The sequence below is a fragment of the Schistosoma haematobium genome, chromosome 1 (genome assembly GCF_000699445.3).
Source record: "Schistosoma haematobium chromosome 1, whole genome shotgun sequence".
NCBI lineage: Eukaryota > Metazoa > Platyhelminthes > Trematoda > Strigeidida > Schistosomatidae > Schistosoma > Schistosoma haematobium.
Genome location: NC_067196.1, coordinates 54,575,460 through 54,583,839, shown reverse-complemented (window position 1 = coordinate 54,583,839; position 8,380 = coordinate 54,575,460).

The window sequence follows — 8,380 nt, the reverse complement described above, 5'->3', positions numbered from 1 at the left end:
AGAGGTGAGTGTAGGCTGACTTATCTGACATAGGTCCTCACTTGGAATGAGTCTGTTAGCTGTCCTCCATGCATCACATTTCAGTGCAGTCCGTCTCATGAGTTCCATAAGATGTTGATGATTTTCTCAGGTACACCATAGTGTCGAAAAAGCAATCTAATGCACTGCCTCATAGTTAATAAACGCACTCCCAACATCATGAAAGGAACACTTCGGCATTTGCATATGCTTTCTTCCCAGTTTTAGTATGGTAATCATTGCGATCGATCGACCACGCGGCTACACCTGAAGTTGATCACTAAAATTAAACTTGACGGCTTTTCCTGCTTGTCCCGGCGAATAATTTTATTGAAATTAGCTCTTCCATGGGATTCGAAACTTGTGCACGTTAAATGGTTTAATAGTAGTTCTTTGAGAGTTGTATGGAGAAATGAAAGACAATTATCTAGGAATGTCAAAGTTTTAATAAACTTTAGGCATCGGATGAATGTGAGGAAATGAGCCAGTTTTATCATTCGATTTCGGCTACACGATCTAATGTTCCTACAGAGGTGTTCGTTATAATTTTGGACAAATGTCAGCTAAATTATGTTGAGATTTGAGTCCACTTTCACCGGTGACCATGTTTCGTAACTCAGTTCACAGGATCCATGTAATATCGGCATCTTGCCATCGGTCAATATTCTTGCTCAATTGAATGTAATTGACGTCAGTCAGAATAGAAATCGTTCGAAAATAACGACGGACCGACTGATACTAAGAAGTGCGGTTTTAATTCAGTGAAGATCATCATCATCAACAACTGTGTGATTGTTTCAAATGTGTCGTATAAACCAAGCATTGGTAAAGTCTAACTGTAGAATCACAAATCAGCTTTTCACTTCATATCCACTAAGCTTACTGCGTACAAGTGAATATACACCTCTTAAATAAGGTTTACTATAAGCTGTTGGAGAGGAACTATTTGCAAAATGTACAGTGTGATTACTGATGGTTTACATAGATAATTCTCTCCACCTTATTGTCTTGTTATTTGTATCATTTATCAAACGATAATCTCTTATTACTCAGACGATGTATGTTGCAATCCATATTTACAATGTATTTACTGCAACTTAAATGAATGGAAGTATTTATATCCTCAAAATAAGAAAAGTGAACTATCAAGTATAAATCAACAGATTTATATTCATGATGAATGTATTCTGAATTGGATTCGACAAAACTGTCAGTGTTAATTCCTGTCTTTGCAAAAATTACTGAGTGTATGGAAGCAAATCGGACATTAACATAATGATGTATTACAGCTTTACTCATGGTTTATCACCACTCAATAAAATAATTCTCATTTGTTTAGACTACATGATCAGAGATTTAATTTTGGAATGATGATGTATTAATCTGCACCTAGTACATTAAAGCCATCCGTCCTAAGTACAAGTCTTCTCTATTAGTAAATATTGTAAATTATTCCAAAAGCAGTCTCAAATAAACCTTGGAAATAGAAATGGTACATAATCTACATTACTTTTTCGAAAATCACTTTTAGAGATGCACTCAAGGATTACAATCAACGACCTATATAAACAACTTTACTGGTATATGAGTTTTGAGGCTTGTATCCGAAGATAACTCAACTAGAATGAAACAAATATCCAGTGATCTTTGACTGGTAACTACATGCCTACAAGATGGAAAGTTTGGATTACCACGAATATTACGGGTTTCAATCTTTAAGCAATCTTTCTGTTCGCTACTAACAACATCAAAACCCTCTTTTTTAGACACTAACTTAATGGTCTAGAGATATCATCCCTCTGACAAAACCCAAAGGTGGTATTTACGATCCCAGATATCGTTATTAGTGTATACTTGAAAGAAGTCTTTATCCAGAACCAAACAATTATCTAATGATTTCAAATTCGCAATCACTATTCAAATGATGCAAGTATGAGAAGTGAACTAATTTCAAATTAATCTATATTCACATTTAGTTTTGAAAAACAAACACAGAATCTAGGTTAACAGAAAGTATATATCAGTAATATAAAAAAGCCCTTCACCACGTAAGAATTCCATTATATATCCACCACAGTGGCATATAATTCTGACATGAACCCTATAAGCAGCTATGGTCTTATGTTTTCTTACGAAGAAAAAATACTGTTATTTTCGCTTCGACTATGCACCAGAAGAAGTAGATTCACTACATAATAAACAGTTCACTTTTATTTATGGCATCTGGAAAGTTCGCCATCTCATCCATTAATCGGTCGAAATATCAACACTGAATGTCGAACAACCTGAAAGCCAAATTATTTTTAATGAACTGTAAACAAAGGATTTCTACTACAGACTCCAACCATAAATACTATCACTATACTAGAGGAGATTAGCTGAGTTAAAGTTAATTATTGGGAATTTCTATGATGCAAACGACTACAAGAAAATTAACGACTGGGAAGTATAGTATCATTTTCGTTTTGGATGCAAACCGAGTGGATACTAATTTTACCATTAAATCTTATGCATTATATGATATTTCAGTCGAAATCTGTTCAGTATGTTTTGTGAAATGTTTATTTTCTTTTTTCTTTACCAAAACATAAATCAAAGTTTATATTTATTCAAGATTTTAAAATTATTTTCAGCTTGCGAGGTAGTTTATGCTCAGTACCCTTGTGATATGTTATTGCATGTAAGGACAGTTTACTAGATTTCTTGGATGAGTTGGTTATCGTGAACGGTTATAATGTGAATGTTATTCCCGACACTTTGACCATTTCCTAGTTCGTTTAGTAGGTGAATACTGAATATGAATATAATCTTTAACTAACATTTCATTCCAAGTCCTAACCTTTGATAAATGTATGTCCTTCCATCCAGTATACCGTTACACAAGGAAGTTGTGGACAACTTCAGACAAGTGAAATGAAATCTTTCGTGAAAGTTAAACTTAAATAGTTCCGGGTACAACAAATTTACTGAGTATTGAGGAAGTTGCTGATAACCTAAGCTAGTCTATTCATTAACTTGTTGTATGCTCCAAAGGTCATAAACATTTGTTTCCGTAGATTGCAGACTAACATCGAAAGTAACTAAAATACCTACAAACACGTTATAGGATTCACAGCAATAGAAAATATGTTATTTAAACACTGACCGAATCAATATTGATTACATGCACCTGAAGGAATGAGGATAGTTTTCCGATCAACAAGTGAGTCAGGGAAAATTATGACAATGACTTATACTTACAAATGATATAAATCTCTACGTAAAAGAAATTTCATACGACATCCAAATTTTATTTTTCGGAATAAAGTATATGAAAGTAAAATGATAGTAATATTTCAACTAAACAGAAAATCTAATTTTCTACTCATTGGGATATTACAAATATATTACTTATTTATAACAATCTACCCAATGCTCAATTTATTTGAAATTATCAAATCAAACCTTGGTAATGATACATATAAACAGTTTTGCATTTAACATTGGTTGCATTTCAATGTGCTTGACAATGAGAAGTGTCGCAAGCCATACATAATGCTTTTTAAGTTACATTTCCATATTTACCATTTAAAAATCCTCGTTATCTCAATAAAGATCTTTCCTTTGTTACTTACTTACGCCTGTTACTCCCAATGGAGCATAGGCCGCTGACCAACATTCTCCAACCCAATCTGTCCTGGGCACTCCTTTCTAGATCTATCCAATTGCTGTTCACTCTTTTCGTGTCTGTCTCCATTTCTCGGCGTAATGTGTTCTTTGGTCTTCCTCTTTTCCTTTGGCCTTGCGGATTCCATGTGAGGGCTTGTCTTGTGACGCAGTTGGGTGCTTTCCTCAATGTGTGTCCTATCCACTTCCAGCGCTTCTTCCTGATTTCTTCCTCCACTGGGATCTGGTTTGTTCTCTCCCACAGTACGTTGTTGCTAATAGTGTCTGGCCAACAAATACGAAGTATTTTACGTAGACAACTGTTAATAAACACCTGTATTTTCTGCATGACGGCTTTCATAGTTCTCCAAGTTTCCACCCCATACAGCAGAACTGTCTTGACATTTGTATTGAAAATTCTAACCGTGGTGTTGGTTGACAGCTGTTTTGAGTTCCAGATGTTCTTCAGTTGTAGATATGCTGCTCTTGCTTAGCTTATCCGCACCTTTAAATCTGCATCAGATTCACTGCGCTCATCAATGATGCCGCATGGAGGCCATATCATACGAATTCCGTATGATACTGACTATCTTCTGAGGCACGCCGTAGTATCGAAGAAGCTTCCATATTGTTGTTCTGTCCACGCTATCAAATGCCTTTTCGTAGTCAATGAAGTTGATGTAGAGTGATGAATTCCATTCAATCGATTGTTCCACAATGATCCGTAGAGTTGCGATTTCGTCTGTACACGATCGATCCTTACGGAATCCAGTCTGTTGATCTCGAAGTTGGGCGTCTACAGAGTCCTTCATCCTGTTTAACAATACCCTGTTGAAGACTTTTCCCGGTATTGAGAGAAGAGTGATGCCTCTGTAGTTATCACAGTTGCTGAGATCGCCTTTCTTTAGTATTTTGACCAGAAGTCCTTCTTTCCAGTCTGTTGGTACTTGTTCCTCATCCTAAATCTTATTGAAGAGAATATGGAGTATCTATGCAGTTACTGCTACGTCTGCTTTCAGTGCCTCTGCTGGAATGTTGTCTGGTCCTGCTGCTTTGCCACTCTTGATTTGTCTGATGGCCATGCTGATTTCTTCAATTGTTGGTGGGCCAACATTGATTGGCTGGTCAGTGGTTTCTGCTTCAATGTTCAGTGGGGCTGGTCGATTCAAGAGTTCTTTGAAGTGTTCTACCCACCTGTTTTGTTGCTCTTCAATGTTGGTGATTACCTCGCCTTCCTTGCTTTTCACTGATCGTTCTACTTTGCGGCGATGTCCAGAGAGTTTCTTTGTCGTGTCATACAATTGTCTCATGTTTCCTTCTCTTGTAGCCTTTTCAGCCGCTGTTGCTAAATCTTCCACATATTTGCGTTTGTTGGCTCTGGTGCTCTTCTTCACTTGCTCGTATGCTTCTGTATATTCAGCTTGTGCCTTGGCTTTCTCCGCTCTTGCTCGGCTGATATTGATTGCTGCCTTCTTGTTCCTTATTTCTTGAATCTTATCCAATGTATCAACAGTGATCCATTCCTCGTTGCCCAGAACCTCATGACATGTTGAAGTGATTGCCTCCCAGTTGCTCTCCATAGTAGTTCCCTCTCCATTGAGCAGCCCGTGAAATGCCTGGAACCTATTGCTTAGGGCTATCTTGAATATGCTGAGTCTGTCAGTATCCCAAAAGAAAGGCCGTACTAAACTTTTGTGATGTTGTCCGCCCCGTTGTTCAGTTTCAGCTTCATCTTGGTGACCAGAAAGTGACGATCTGAGGCTATATTAGCTCCTCTCTTGGTTCTTGGCATTTAGGTCTCCCATCAAAATGGGCATTTCTCAACGATTGACTGCTGCCTATCCTAGAATTGATCTTTAACGTCTTCATTGTGATCGTTGGTAGGCGCATAGCATTGGATGACGTTCAATTTAATGCCCTCTTTCTTTGTTTTGGAGGCTTTGATGCTCCTGGATCCATGATATTCCCATCCTGTAAGTGCTTCTTGCGCTTGTTTGGATAACATCAGTGCAACTTCTTGTGCAAGTGGAGCATTTTATTTTTCATGACCTGAGTATATCAGCAGCTCTCCATAATCTAGTCTTTGTTGTCCAACATGCGTCCAACGTGTTTCACTGATTCCAAGCAGCTCCATGTTGTATCTTTTCATCTCTGCAGCAACTTGGATGACTTACGTGGTCTCGCACCTTGTACGAACAATACATGTACTTAAATTAATGATTGCTTCGGATGTCAGGACATCAGCCTACTGACTTCCGGAGGAATTCGGCAGTCATGAAGGGACGTCAGAACTCTTCTAAATGAAGACCTCCTAACTCCCAGGGTAGAGCTTAAATAATTTGCATTATTTCTTCTGGTTAGCTTTTTAGTTTTCTACAAGATGAGGACGCTATCCCATGGACAGCCCTCCCCTCATCCGGGATTGAGACCGGCAGAAGCCCCAGAGAGGGTTCTTGTTTTTGTTACTAACGTCGAATCGATTTTCACCCAAGGAGCTAGCTGTATAAATCCCGATCCTAAGGTAACTCGACTACAGCTATCAGTTGAACGATGTGTTGTATTACGCCTGGACGTTAATCCATACGATAAACACAGAACATCAACGCTTCTCCAACCCCACAGACAAGTCAGTTAGAAATCAGAATGAACACAGGATTTCGCTTCGTTAGGTTTATACTAATTCGCGTATATCAACATATATCACTGTTTGAATGGAAATAAAACCATAGAGCACGTAATGAGCGAGTCGTCGCTATCCTTCCGATAATCTCATGATACTCACGAGCAAGTTTGACCTTTCACACATATAAAATTCGTGTCCATATTAATCCAATTGACCATATCGTCCATTTTGGGTGGAATTAGTCAGCTTGCCTGCATTTACTTCCTTATTTTACACATTGTTTGTTTGAACTATATACAACTAAGGCATAAGCCTACTTACTGAATTGGGTGGTATGCTAATTTCCCAACTCAGTTCAAATATTTACCCTCTCGGTCTCTCAATACATTTGTTTGACACACGTGTAGAGCAAATGAAATGTCACTGGACCCTTACCAAATCATCCGGCGGTCGTGTTACTAAATGCTTAAAAATTCAACGATCCTCCTCAAGTCCAGAGACTGATAACACCTATCACTTGATTACACACAATGGACTGGCCAATGCGGCGATGGTCGCACTTTATTTTTCTACCTACTCTTTCTAATACACTCCTCTAATAACGTCCTTTGCGTTACACGGTCTTCAGAGCAGCCATAGTGCCGTGGTACGATGAAACCGCAATCCACGTTAAGTGCAACTTCGAAGTTACCCGTTTCGTCACACTACTCCCTCCTTACTCCAGTACGCACCCAGTCATTCAGCTCAGATCATCTATGTTAGTGATCTACATGATATTCCCAACATTTCGCACCTGACTTCCAATCCCGCGTTGTGAATACCTGATAAGTCCTAGATTATGTAGAAGATTAATCCGTGATACATATGTAGGGAACTAACATATTATTGAGTCAGATGGGCTATCGAAATTGGTGAGCCTAATGCGGTTGTTATCACCTTTTATAAAGAATTGTGATATGAACTCAAGCTGATGTATTTCGCGCGGACCCTATTTATCATGAATCTTTACAGAAGCCTCCAATAACAATTCGCAGGCAGTAAGTACCGTCAAGCTATTTTCTAAAATCTATTGAGTGTTTCACATCTAAGTATAACGACAATAGTCGCCGTTTGCATGCAGTGTAGTGTTTGGGAGCGGTCAGTGCTACCAATTTTTTATTCTCTTCGTTTAGTACGGCTAAATGCGTCTGGTCAGTCATAACTGCTAGTACTGCTTATGTGTTTAGCTTGTCCTTTATAGCTTCGAATAACTGCTTGATTCCAGGTGAAGGACGAAGTGTTCGTGATCAGTTTTGTAAGTAACCCATCAATGCTGTAGAATAGTCAAGTTGGGGACGACTCCCAAGAAACCATGTAGCTTTCGGACAGGTCAAACAGCAAGTAGTCGTCGGTACTCTGTACGTCATCTAGGTTCTTTAGTAACTTACATAAAGACCGATGGACCGTCCTAAACTCACTTACTAATTCATGGGAAATCTGTACTCATTCAATCATTCAGTGCTCCAGGTAAGTTAGATGTTGCTTCGGTTTTGCTGGCTACAAGTAGGTTATTTACGTCAACTACTCAGCTATTTACAATCTGACAAACGTTTCCAACACTTGGTGTTAACAAACCAGGTTAGCACAGCCAGATAAAATTATCGAGAAAAACCCCAGAGTAGAAGGGGTAGTAACAGTTTCAGTATTAAGCAAGAAACAGAAAAAAGTGATATAGAGAACTTGGGTTCGAAGTGACAGGTAGCAAATGTAACTGTGCCACTAGAAACGACCCTAGGACCATTCAAAGCCACTAATGAAAGCCCCCGGACACCAGACCTGTCACTAACCACAAAACGCAAAAGATACTCCTCAACACACACACAAAGACTGCTGGAAATCGATCGAATTTCAGTTTACCACCACACAGCTATCCATCGTGGCATTACAAGAACTGCCGTCACTACTAAGCATTCTTAGAGTTAGGTGGCTTTGAGTCAGAAAATAAACTTATTCTACGTTCGACTCTTAAGGTTGAATGAATTTGCACTAGCAACACTAAATGTCATCAGTAAACTGTGGTACACGGTTTTACATAATAACTCATGAGAAACTTAC